At 52.1% G+C, this 13,748-nt stretch overlaps 1 protein-coding gene across 2 annotated transcripts in view; it reads right to left on the bottom strand.

Moving 5' to 3' along the window:
- Nucleotides 1–11,338, bottom strand: part of Casz1 (castor zinc finger 1) — a 145,853-nt gene extending 134,515 nt beyond the window's left edge. The window contains exon 1 of one of the 2 annotated variants that reach the window (XM_075946780.1): nucleotides 11,213–11,338. The gene's annotated coding sequence lies outside the window, so the exon portion shown is untranslated. Of the gene's footprint in view, nucleotides 1–11,001; nucleotides 11,024–11,212 lie in introns of those variants that run through there. The other variant, XM_075946782.1, reaches the window with a different exon arrangement.
- Between the last annotated feature and the right edge of the window lie 2,410 nt (nucleotides 11,339–13,748).

Genomic DNA, 13,748 nt, shown 5'->3' with positions numbered 1-13,748 from the left:
TTACAGCTCAGCCATCTTGCCAGTCAACGACCCCCGTTTGTTTTTTAATGCTAACTGCGTGCTTGGCTCCACAAGTTGCCTCCTATGTGACTTCAGTTAATGGCCACAGACCCCAACATGGTGGGCTCTGTATACTGTGAGTCCACTTCTACAGATAATGCCCTTCCAAGGCCACAGAGGTCACAGGCAGGAGAAGAATCTAAGGTTTACTCCACCTAGCTCCAGACTAGCGAGAGAGAAAGCAGGAGCATGCCAGGAAGGATCATACGAGAAGGTGAACCTCCACTACAGAGACCATGACTCCAAGTCCAAAGTCCTCTCAGATAGCTGGACATGTCCCTTCTGAACATCCCCTCACTCTGTCTCCATCACTGTCCCCTGGGGGGCTCCTGCATTTAGTCCTAGCATAGATGGAACTTTCTGTGGTGTAAATGTTATGTGTGAGTATGTGTGTGTGTTTGTGTATGTGTTTGTATTTGTGTGTATGTTTGTGAGTGTATCTCTGTGTGTATCTGAATGTGTGTCTGTGTATGTGTGTCTGTATGTGTGTAAGTTTGTGTGTATGTGTGTACCTATGCATCTATGTGTGTATTTGGGTGTATGTGTGTCTGTATGTGTGTTTATGTGTATATGTGTGTGTATATGTTTGTGTATATGTCTGTATGTTTGTGCATGTGTGTCTGTGTGTTTATGTGTGTGTCTATGTGTGTGTGTGTTTTCTCCAATCCAGCAGCACTAGCCAATGTGTCTAGGGAGTAACTAGATTTTCAATCTACCTGAAATGTCCTCAGAGCAGGGATCAGCCAGTTCGGACCTCAAACCCCAAACCTTCCCACTACTCCCTTCCAGTCCAAGACTATTTTAGAAATAAGGGAAAAAGAAAACAGGAAGGAAAAGAAAACATGGCCTGCCAGGAGGCTCCTAACTCCATCAGCATACTGTCCTTCCTTCCTTCCTTCCTTCCTTCCTTCCTTCCTTCCTTCCTTCCTTCCTTCCTTCCTTCCCCTTCCTTCCCCCTTCCTTTCTTCCTTCCCTTCCTACTGTGTGCTTTCTCCTCCTTCCCTTCCCCCTTCCCTCTTCTTCTTTCTTAGCAAAAAGCATCAGTTTAATTAGATAAACCCTCCAAGCCCGCGGCCTGGCGTTCGTCATGGAAATTAACCTGCTCCAGATCTCAGATAGTGAAACAAGAACCGGGGTGTTTTGGCATAGCACAGTGAAATGGGAGAGGCCGATGGGGTTTCATACACCCCATCTTCCATAAGTGCCCCCCGCCCCTCCAGCACCCCCCACCCTTACCTCCTCAGGTCACTGACTCCATGCCTGCTGCCTTTCTTCCCGGCCTTTCTAGTCCGCTCCTAGGACTGGAATGCCCCAAGACAGGCCCACGCAAGGGTGCCCGCTGTGGCATAAAACTCCAGCGGCCCCTCAGCTTGTGTCAGCTATGCACACTGTCGCGTCTCCTAACCATCACCGTGACTCCGCGAGGGAATCCCAGTCCCATTTTACAGAACACGGAATCAACAGATCAGAGAATTAATCTGCCCAAGTGAGAAAAGCAGGATTTGCATTCAGCTCAGCTGGGCTCCGCATCCCATCTTTTCAATCCACAGGCTCTCTCCACAAAGAGTGCCCAGGGCCAGTTCCTGGGTCTGCCCCTGTCCTTCCATCTCCCATGTCCTGTCCCAATCAGCAAACACCCCACCAGCCAGGATCTGTGCCCATCTGACACAAACACACAGCCCCCAGGACCAAAGTCTGTGTCCAGGCACTTTCTGGAATGGAACTCAACAGGGGTCCCTTAGAGACACATACCAGATCACATATAACTGGCTCGTCTGACACTGGGGACATCCTGCACTCGACAACATGACCATGATAAATTCTTCATTACATTTAATTACTTTCAAAGGACATTCACAGCTAGGAACCCAGCCGACTGTCAAGACAACCCAGCAAAGGCAAGAAGGTCAAAGGCATTTGACAAGACAGGAAACTGAGGCCCAAAGAGACCATGTGATTTACCGAAGGTCACAGTGGTACTGTATAGTGCCAGAATTTGAACGGAGTAGCTTAAAGCCTAAACACACCAGCCGTGCCTCAGGAGCCCCTAAGTAGACACAGAGACCAGAGCTCAGAATGACAGGGAAGTAGGCAGTCAGGCTCATGTGTCTTGCTCTTCTCTCTCCTCAGCCAGAGAGGCAGGCTTGTGATTCACCATCTCCCGAAGAATCAGATTCCCCCGAAATTCCCAAGGAACCCCAGGACTAGTGGGCCCGGAAATGGCCCTCGCATAGCAAGCTGTACAGCTGAGCTCCCTGGGGCGAGGGGGGCGGCTGAGATGCTGGCACAGCCCCTGTGGGTACTCTGCCAGCAATTAGTGCTGGGGAAGGGTGCCAGGCCTGGCAGAACGCTGTCTCCCACCCCTTCTTCTCGTGTAATCACACACACATACACACCACACACACACATACATACCACACTACACAAACATACATTCCACATCACACATAAACACATACACACACCATAAACACACATACACACACACCACACACACATGCATACATATACCACACTACAAAAACACATACCGCACCACACACACACACCACACATAAACACCACATACACACACCACACACACATATGCATACATACGCCACACTACACAAACACATCACACCACACACACACGCACACACTAACTCACCCACCCAGCATCAGAGACACAATACAGCCTTCTTTCTGTAAATCTCGTTGGCGAAGCACTCACAGGGCATGCAATTTGGCCATTACTGCTCTTTAACAACAGAAAGGCAGAATCTACCCGCCATTAACCCAAGCTGCTCCCTGTGGACTTCACGCCAGCTCAGTCACCAGCCTTCACCTCAAACTCCCACGCACACTCTGTAAGCTCCCCAGGAGTTGCCTTCCAAAGGAAAGAGACAGTTTAGTTTGGGGTTTTTTATTATTTTTTTTCCAGCACACTATGGGAGGTAAAACCTGAACTGCGCTCACGATCGTGCCCACCTCTCTCCCCAGAGTACACCACGGGCGGGGTACACGACCTTGGCTAAGACCTTCTGGAGATCTAGGCCTAGGAAGCCCAGAGAACATAAGCAGGGCCAGGGAAAGCCGCATGTGACCTGACCTGGCGCATCCGTCCGACCAATCACAGTTTGGTTCCACAGAGCCTGGCTCCACCGACGGGGTCCCCCTTGTGACAGTTTGAAGCATCCTCCTCTCCCAGGGCTGAGGTAGGCAGAAATGGAGGTGAGGACCACTCTGCCTCCTCCCTACTGCTGCCCCATCCCTGACAACTAGAAAGCAGCCTGCCAGAGCCAAGGGCCCTGGAGGGTTCTTAGGCCGGGTTTATAAGATCTGAGACCCCTCAAAGTATAAGCGATATTTATGATTATGAGATTTTTTTTATATTAAGAGACTTCTCACTGAGGGCTATGTACATCCCAGAGACCTATCCGAAGCTCAGGGTGCCTTGTAGCTAAGGCAGGAATAAGGAGAGAACACTGCCTAGACTCCCATTTTCCCTGCTGGTGTGCGTCCCTAGCTGGCGGCTTCCTTTGGAATCTGCCCCCAGTTTATCCTTGCTGTGCTCGGAGACTGATCAGAGCAAGGCCAGCCCTTGAGCTGGGCCATGCCCCTGGTCCGGTGCCCACTGCCTCCTGCATGCCATCAGGGCTGCCTGGCAGTGAGCAGGGAGAGCTAACGCACAGTGGAGCCCACCAGCTGAGAGCAGAGAGAAAGCCAGTTCTCTGCTGGCTGCTCCGTGAGCCTCATAGATCCTCTAAGCCACCTAGTGTCCAGAGTTGAGCTCTGGCCGCCGCTCTGTCCATCCAGCTTCCTAGAACAGCTATGGCTGGGGAATCCTAAGGGATTGGAAGCAGGGGTATGGAACGAGACAAGCCCCTTCAAGCCCCTTCTACCAGCCCCGGCCCCCCAGCCTGGACCTCCTCCGGGAGCCTGAGACCTACGTAAGTACTAGCCCGGGAGGAAGCAAAGGCCCTGTGGCCCCTGCCCACACCTTCCAAGCAAGATGGCTGTTGCCATCACCCCTGCTTCCTTCTCCAGAAAATAGCCTGTCTTAAAGACCCCCTTTGTGTTTACTCAGATTACCCCTCCCATCCCAGACATCTTGGGATGCCCCCAACCCCAACTTCCAGGTCTTGCAAGGAACCTCCTGTAGCCTGGGCCTCTAAGCCCCCACTCCAATCCCCTCCCTTGCTGCTGTCTCTTTCCTGTGTCCTCAAGACTCCTCTCACCTTGAGAAGTGTTAGGATTACCCAGCATTTACACTCAATGCTCCTCTGTATTCCTTAAGACTTATTAAGAATGATAATGAGTTCCGAAGGAGCTATGTGCCTCTCTCTCTCTCTCTCTCTCTCTCTCTCTCTCTCTCTCTCTCTCTCCCCCTTCCTCCCTCTACCAGCCCCCCCCCGTCTCTTTCCCTACATGTCTTCTTCACAGAAGACACACCAGATCAAAAGGGGGGCCCCAGGGGTTCCCCAATAGCATGGACCAAGGGCACTTGAGGATTCATATCCCACAGTCCAGCTCTCTCCGTCCTCTCTATAGTTACCTTCAACTGTGATTTTAGGAGACGAGCCCCCTTCTCCTCTCACAGGGCAGGCTGCCCCTCACTCCGCCAGACTTTGGACAGGTGTGGGGGCAGCTTGCCTGCAGAAACCTCTTTAACATGCAGCTCTTAAATGGCTGGATAATTTTTGCAGAATTTATGAGAGACTTTAGCTTCCCCCACCCCCGCCAGCCGTGGCCTCAGAACCAAAGCTACTTAACTTGGTGAACTTGATGGGGAATGAGGTGGGGACTGTCCTCCTCCTCCAGGGGACTATTGCCCCTGGAACCACGGGCAGCCGGGTGACAGATGGAAGACACAGAGATGCCACTACCTAGGCAGTAGACAGACCGGCTCTCTCAAGAGCATGGCACCAGAGGGGAGATCCCAGGGCAGCCAGAGCCACACCTGACTTTTAGCTCCTGGGGGGGGTTTAGTGTGATATGGAAGAAGGCAGCAGCCAGTGGGAAGAGAAGAAACCAGAAGAACTCAGAGCTGGCAAGGACACCGAGACTTGCGCCCAGCAAACCACACACGCATCCCGGGCAGAAGGACGGGCCTTATCGGTCTGCCGGGCTGCCCTTCAGAGAAAGGGAAGAGCAGATCCTAATGAAATTACAGTTTTTAAAATGTCTATAAATTAAATCTATCTCCCTCTCCCTGTGCCTCTGCCCCCAGCTCCTCCAGCAGGCTTGTTTGCCTCAACCCGTTCCCTCTGCTCATGCCTGTTTCTCTGATATAGACATCAAGAGGTTACGGGCTCAATTATAGCTCTACTGGAGTCTCAGCATCAGGCTTGCCTGGCCTTCTCTTCTCCTCTTCAGAAACCAGATGCCAAATAAATCTCTCTTCTTTATATTTTTATTGTCAATGCCAAAAGCCTAAAGAGTCTTCCCACCGACTCGAAGCCTTTCTGCATTAGTTCAGAAGGACACAGGTATTCTCTGGGGACAACACAACTACCTCTCCGTCTGTCCCCCCTTTGGAAAGGCACACGCAAACCCTTGGCCCTCTGTGAAATGTTTAAAAGAAGACAGAGTAAGGGTGAGTAATGTTACTGGGGAAGGCGAAAGAGCAGCTGGCCTGGAGAAAACCTAGCGTATTTCTGAAGTTAAAAGCAGACGTCATAAGGATTCTCACTAGCAAGGTCCATGTGAAGCAGGCAGAGGATGCAAGGGGCCGGTTGAAGAAAGAGAAAGGATGGTGTCTGCCCTCCTAACGCTGTCACCCTGTGCTGGAGGAGCCTTGTCCTCCATGCAAGTTGACATGCTCTCCCACAAAAAAAAAGAAAGAAAAAGAAAGGAAAGAAAAAAATGTTACAATATCTAAGTTCTGATCAGCCGAAGGTGAGGGTAGACGGAATTAGCTTTGAGTTGGAAGTCTAACAGGAAAATAGAAAAGAAAAACCCAAACTCTATCTTGTTGAAATATTAACCTGAGGGGATTCCAAAACCTAGTTTTCCAGGAAAAATCACTTAAGACAAAGGCCAGAGGGTTTTGAAGGTGGACAGGAAAGAAAAACTTGGTCCTTCCAATTAACCAGACCGAGGAAGAAGAGGGGGGCACATTACTGCCAACTCATTAATTCTTTTCTGTAAACAGTTTAATTAAATTCTGCTAAATACAGGAGAAATACTCATTTTGGACTGCTGTGCCCCCCCAGCCTGAAAAGCAGATCCTTCAGCGCCCCCCACCCCGACCCCAGTGCCCACACTTCCAGGGCTCCCTGTGCACAGCCTTCCAGGAGGCTGCCAGCCCACGCATGGGCTGCACTGCTCAGGGGTGGGAGATGGCAGAGCCTAGGTCTGCAGCTGACATTTCAGCCTTTGAAAGAATCTGGGCGAAATAAGCTGTTGACTTCTTAACTCGAGTATTTTCTTGTTCTAACTCATGTTCTTATGTTACTGAGCTTAAAAAAAAGAAAAAGAAAAGAAAAAACAAGGGGAGAGAGAGAGAGAGAGAGAGAGAGAGAGAGAGAGATGACTTTCCTTGAATGATCTGTTTAACCTAAGCCAGAGGAAAAAAAAGAAAGTCATTAATTACTTATGTGAGCTATTGCTTCAGAAAGACAATAAACCTGCCCGGTCGCCATGGATATGACATATTTGCTCTGAAAACAACACAATAATTAGCAAAGGGGAAAGATACAAGGAGAATATGCAAACTCCTGAGTTTAAAGCCACAGTGCTCTTTTTACTCCTAAGCCTCTGCTCTGTTTGCAATCCAAATCAAACAAAAATTTAAAATATAGCAAAGAGGGAAATAACAGGTCTGGCTCCCCTCCCTCCTGTGGACTGAAAAGCAACAGCCACTGCCCCCCTCTCCGAAAGAAGCCCACTGAAAAGAGAAAGGGGGGGCAAGTATTGCTTGTTTTATTTCTTATAGCAGGGGTGGTGTCTTGGTGGTTATTATTATTTTTTAAGTGAGCTCTTATTTAGTACTGGGCCTTCTGGCCAGATATAAATTTATTTATGAAAGCCAAGTGCCCTGTGTGTGGCTCACACCCCCCCCACAACACATACAAAGTAAATGGAAATGTAAGGGGGGGTCCAACTGAACAGCCTACTCAGAGAGCACCAGCTCTGGAGAGGGACATCCATTCCCCCCACCTCCAAGAAAATGGAACCTAGGTCTTACTTTAATATTAAAAATGCATTAAATGGTTTTACCTACAACTTAGTCCCCGAGGATCATCACGAAATGCAATCGCTTTGTATCATATCTGTCAGCGTGATAAATATCGGAGCCAGAGTAGGCTTGCAATTTTTCAGAATGTCACCAATCAAGATGATTTTTTTCCTGCTTCACTTTGTTAATTCACTGACACCCCCCCACACACACCATGACCACCAAAGTCACAAATCTACAGGAAAAAAAAACTGAACTGAGGAGAAATGGAGGAAAAGTTGAGATACTTTTAGACACCACTCAGAGGTCACCGATAGTCTCTTAAAAAGCAAGAAAAAAATAGGACTTAAAAATTTTGGGTGACTACTTCCCAAAAAGAAGGGGGAAAAAATTAAAGCACTCTATTAACTCTGAGTGGAAACACTTTCGCGTCTTCCCAGAGGCAAAATTCCCCAAACAGATGGTCAGGGTCTCAAAGAAAGGAAATATTCCTCAGCCCCCACAGCCAGAGAAATCTAACTTTGAACTTCTCTCTAAATTAGGGGGAGCAAGATAAACTATTAATAAAAATGAAAAATGAGTTGAGCTTTGTTTTTCTTATTTCAAAAATCATCCAAACACAAGGGGAGCAGATATAAAGGGTAAGGCGACTGACTACTTAACTGACTTTCCTATTTTAAAAAAAAAACAATTGGTTTTTTTTTTTCAGATTGGCCCCTTTGATCTTGAAAGAATTTTGCTCTTCTATGATGGGGGGGGGGGATCGGCGGAGAAATGATCTGCTTTAAATGGTGACGCAACTCGGGGATCAAAGCCTTCCCTCTCTGTTAGCCATAATAAGCTGTACTTGCCACGAAGCGGGAGTCTCCCGGGCTCCTCTCCTTCGTCAGAAGGAAATAAAACGCTCTGATACTCAGAGCAAGACACGAAGGTGCAAAGTCTAAAAAACAAAACAAAACAAAAAGGGCAAGGGGGAAAAGAGGGAGGTACTGGCTCTTTAAACGTTTTAGTGCATATGGAGTTTGATTTCTGAAAGAGATCAGTTTAACATCTCCATAGAAACCAGCAACAGATTATCATCAACAGAATAAATAACTAGTCTAATAAATTAAACAGGAGGCATAAGATCGCTGGAAACCTGATTACTGAAGTTCAACAATATTCTCCATAAACCCTCGTTAACTGCCTCTAAGGTGGTTAACAAGAGGGGGTGGGGGTGTCTTTTGGATGCGTCAGGTTCCGGGGAGACATACGCTGGACGCTGCCTAGACGGGAAGAAGTTTCCCCTTCTCAGTCCAGGAAGGGTCTGAGAGCTCCAGTGAAGGGCAAAGAATAAAAAGCCAAAGTTTGGGAAGTGGGAAAGTGGCTCCAATTGCCTGAGACAGTACGGGGCGCGAGAACCATCCGGGACGCTCCGCCTGGCCGCCAGCAGGGCACAAGCCAAGCGCTTTGCGCTCCGGCGCAGATCTGCCCAGCGCCCCCTCCGGGCACGTGGAGCGCAGTCAGGGCGCAGCCCCCGGGGACCAACTACCCCCGCCCCACGCCTGGCGCAGCTGCTCCTGCTCAGCCGGGACAGCTCCCTTTAGGACGGCGAATGTGTATGTGTGTGTGTGTGTGTGTACGCGCGCCGCTGGCTGGGCACGGAGGGGGGGGGGGTCACCAACGTTACCAGACGATCTGTTTTCCAGTTCCCTTGTGCGCTCTCACCGCGCGCCTGTACCAGCTTGAAGACGGCCTAAATTTACCAACTTTGTCCAGAGTCTACTCCGGTCTCTTACCCCCACCCCACCCCACCACCTCAGTGAGTGTACTAAGCGTTGGCTGGACAGCTACGCACTCTGAGGGCCGCAACCCCTAGACTCTACTGGAGAGGCGACGGACACCTCCAGTCTCCCAAGATTCGGTCAGGTTTAGGTGAACGCTAGGATCGGAGGAGTATTATCCCTGCTATCCCTGCTGGTCACATCTTCCATCCAGGCACCCGCACCTTCACCCTTCCCAGTGAGCCTGGATGGAGGTTCTCGCCGCACCCAGGCCCGCTTCGCAAGCAGAAGGCTGAAACTGGAGAAACTTATAAGCAGGGAGAAGCGGTCCCTGGCCGTACTCCTCTCCTCCCCCAACTCCGGACCCCGGTTGGGGAAGACTTGGAAGAAGAATCTGTGCCCACCCCCTGGAGAAAAATCTATTATTATGATCTTAATCTACGCCCCCAAAGTGTCCCTCCCGCTGTGATTGACAGCGCATACACCTGTTCCCCTCGCAGAGGAGCGTCCGAACGCTGGGGACAGACATTCGCTCAACCGCTCCTCTGCGGCCCAGAGCCCGCCCGCGCCGGGGCACCCCCTGCCCGCAGCCCCAACGCGCCCCTACCCGCATCTCTCCACCCCAGGAGGCGCCCCCCCCCCCCGCCCAGGCCCGGCTCCCCGTCTCTCCCGCTCCCGGCCGCTCTGACTTCGGAAAGAGAGAGAAAGAACAGAAAGCAAAACTTCCTGGCGGCCGACGGTCATCAGCTGCACATTCTGCAAATGCCACCGAGTAAAAATAAACCGGCCGCCGCTCCGCCCGGCCGGCTCACCCCGGGCGCACGACTCAGCCCCCTATCCCGGGAGCTCCAGGACTATGGTTCTGTCTGCCCGGGTCCCCCGATATCCCTTGCACCCCTCGAAGCTCCGTTCCCCGACACTCTGTCAGTCACCGCTTGACGCTTCTTTCTCTACCCAAGTGTCCCGGTGGCCCAGCCATCTCCCCTTAACTGTCCCCTATGCTCCTATAAGCTACTCTCCTCTCTGCCCTCTAACAAGAGCGGATTTCAGCTCCTGTGCCCTTGGATTTAGGGATCCTCCTCTCCAAACGCTAAGCCCCCAGGTCTTCCTCAGCCCACCTAGGGTCATCGACCCCACCCGATCCTCTCCTACCCCTAGAGAGGCCCCCCTCACCCCCAACGCAGGAGCTCACCGCTCCACCCGCAACCGGGCCTGCCTGCCCAGCGTCCCAAGTCCCCGGGCGCAACTTCTCTCTCCGCACACACAGTAGCCGCTACAACTCCCGGAACTTTTCCCCAGACCCAGGCGAGCTCCAGCCGATCGCAGAGCGGTCTGAGCCGGTGCTCCGACTCTCAGTACCCAGCCTGGCGAGCCTGAGCCCGGGGAGACTTGGGGATGGGGTTGAGAGTGAGGAGCGCCACTTGCCGCGCTTGGAGCCGCGCACTTGAGATAAACTTCCCAGGCACAGATAGAAAAGGGGGCGCCGCTCCCCCCATCCAAGATCCCTCTTGCCTTCGTTTTCCCACTCGGACTCTCCTTGGCACCCTGCGCCTACGCGAACACTGCCAACCTCTGCCCGCAACATACACACCCCGGTGTCGGGGCACAAGAGCCGGCTGGAGGAGATCCCCACCCATCCCTTCCCCTGGGCAAAGTCTTGCAAAGTCACCCCAGGAACCCCTCACCCCTGCCTCCCTTCTCCTCTCAAGACAGCTCACGACCCTCCTGCAGCTGGAGGGGGCGGCGTGGGAGAAGGAATGATCACCCAGTATTGGCAAGCACCTGCGCCCCCCAGCCCACAGCGCGGAAGGCGCCCCCACCCTAGTTGCAAAGTCCTGTACTCGTGCTTGGCACCTCCCCCTCTTCTCCCCTACCCCGCCGACCCTTCAGCTGGAGTAAGTGACCCTCCAGGAGCTGCAGCCCTCCCATCCCCGGAGCGGCTCGCCGGGCATTCCCCGGGCCATTGCCGGCAACGCGCCGCTCCGCGCCGGGGTGCCAGCCCTCTGTGCCCCCTACCTCCCTCACGGTCGGAGTTGGGTGGCAGCCGCCGCTCGCAGGCTGGCTGGCTCGGTCGTTCGCTCGATCGCCCGCTCCCTGCTTGCAAGCCGCAACCCCGGGGGTAGTGGGCTGCAACGGGACAGGGGTGAAGCCGGGAAGCGCCCCTATAGGCCCGTAGAGGTGGAGGGCTTGGGGGGGGCCGCGGCGGAAGGAGCGCTGAGTCTCTTACCTGCACTTGGGGCGGCTTTGGGTGACTTTCCAAGTCCGGGGAAAAATGTGTGTGTGTTTGGGATGGAGCGCCGCGGGCGCGCATGCGCGACCAAAGTTGCCGGATCCCGGATTTTTCGCTCCCAGTCTCCGCTCTCGCCCGCTGTGATTATGGAATTCTCCGCGGCCGAACGGGCGAGTGGGTGGCATGCAAAACCCGGGACGGATCGCGGGGCCGGGCTCCGCTCCACCCTCACACCCCCAGACCTTCCCCTCTTACATTCTTCCCACCCACTGCTCAGGCAGGACTCCGCTTACGCGCGCGGCGAGATCGGCCTGCGAAGCAGCATCAGAGCGCGCTACTCCCTTTTGCAATTCCGGAAGATTTCTACACCCTCTGAATGGAGTTGAGACTGGGACAGAAGAGAGAAAGGGACAGGGTGCGTTACTTTCCAGTATTCTGAGCCCTTTGATACCCCGAGTTTGATTCCCACTTTTTCAATAAAAACTGGCTCTTTTTTTGCAAGTCAGATTGTTAGAAGTGTTGAATGGAACCTTCCCGGTTTGATATTTTCTTTGCACTTACTCTCTGCAAGGGGGGGTTTTCATTTAGTCCCTAATGCAAGAAATAAATCCTTAAGTGAGCAAGATAGGCCGTGCAGAACGACCTTACTGTGTGCGTGGGAGGAGGGCAAATCGTGTACATTAAAACAGTAATATTACAGAGTGAAAAGATCCACGACGAAAGCAGAGTGTGCTGGGAGAAACGATCCCTTGGCCCAGAGGAAGGTGACAGCTTCCCTTGAAGGACACCTTGCATGCTAGCATACTGGGAGGGGGGGCGCTTGAGTTAGCTGTCAACCTGGACATGGGTCATGGGGCCCTATAGCCTAGCTCCTGCCTTTCCCAGACAGGCCACCACACCCCAGCATGGAACCAAGGATGGTACCCATTTTTCCTACCGCAGAAATTCAGGGTGGAAAGAAAAATGAGACATGAAAGAAAAGAAGGAGGACCCCAGAAGGCAAGGCTAGTGAAAAACTGACCACAGTGGTACTAAGTAGGTGAATGATGCATTGGATAAACGGATAGAAATGCAAAGTATGACCTAGGTAGGCTCTGAGATGTGATTTACACAGCAGGTTGCACTAAAAGGTACCACAAGCTGCTAAAACATGCTATCTGCTGGGGATCGAAGGCTACCCTGTAAAGCTTTTGCTCAAGTCTCCTGACCTCACATCTTGCATGGCAATCGCTGGGACGGGCATCTGCTGTGATGTGTTCCATGCCATGCTGCAAGCTGAAAGTTCATTGGTCCAGAGGCAAATGGCCAGAGTCTGAGGGCTCTATGCCTCTCTGGCCCTGAGGTGATGGAGTCCCCAAACAAAGCCTTTAGACCAAGGCCATGAGGTGTCTCACACTCTTTAGATGCTATGCTAAGTGACAGCTGGAGTCACGCTTTCTGGGAAATGAACTAGCTGCAAAAAATGCCAGCTCCCACTACAAAGAATATGTCCAGATCTGTTAGCCCACAAAAGCCAGATTTGGGGCTTTGGACACCTCTTTGGTTCATTTTGTTGTCTCCCCTCCTCATCCCAAGATTTGGCAGGAATCATTTGCAGTCACAACAAATCCTAGGCCTAACTCTCTCCTTTGCAGTCCTATCCAGGGTCTCCTCAGTCCCCAGGGATTTTACTCACCCAGCATCTCTGAGATACCTGTGTCTGGTGAACACAGGTGAACACCATGCCACCCAGAGATCTCCAGCTCAATCCTGCCAGCCCACAGAGGGGAAAACGAGAACCATTGTCACGGGAGAGGTGGCAGGTAGGCCTTCTAACTTTAGATGAGGGCCTCTGTTCATTCACTCCTGCGGCAACACAAGAGCACCAAGAAGCCATTAACGGCCAGACACCGGCCACTCACCAACTGGGTGACCTTGAAGGAGACATTTGACCTCTCAGTGCCTCAGTTGGCTCAGCAGTGAAATGGGGATAACAATAGTATGTTCTGCCTGGGAGTGTTGAGGGACTGAAGTAAGTTAATGTAGGAAAAGGGCCTTGGCTTGGGCCAAGATATTGATCGGTAAGTGCCAGTAATTGTCATTGCTCCTGGGGACATCCAGTACTTCTTCCTTCCTGTTTTCTCTCCATTCCTTCTTGTCCTCTGTCGGTTTGGTTTTTTTTTCCTCCAGGAGTGGTCCTTTGCTTATCCGTTCTCTTAGTATGTGTGTACTGAGTCCAAACAGCCCACAGTGGGAGACAGAACTGAACTGGACAACGATCTAGGCCTGGCTGGTCTTTCTATGTCACCATCAGACCCACCTGCCCATCACTGGGCTTAACCCCTTTGTCACTAGAAGCGTCCCTACCACATACACACTCCTTCCCACCTTCCCCTCAACCTCACCAACCTACCTCACCCACTAAACTTTCATTTACCCACTTATTCTCCAGTCCATTTTCCCCTCAGGAGCTCTGCCACCCTCTCCCAAGAGTCTTTCAACTTCCTCAGTGGGAGCCTTCCCTGTGTGTGGGACCAGCATCTCGGGCAGAGGG

The sequence above is a fragment of the Microtus pennsylvanicus genome, chromosome 13 (assembly GCF_037038515.1).
Source record: "Microtus pennsylvanicus isolate mMicPen1 chromosome 13, mMicPen1.hap1, whole genome shotgun sequence".
Taxonomy (NCBI): Eukaryota; Metazoa; Chordata; class Mammalia; order Rodentia; family Cricetidae; genus Microtus; species Microtus pennsylvanicus.
This window is presented reverse-complemented; position numbering and strand designations above follow the sequence as displayed.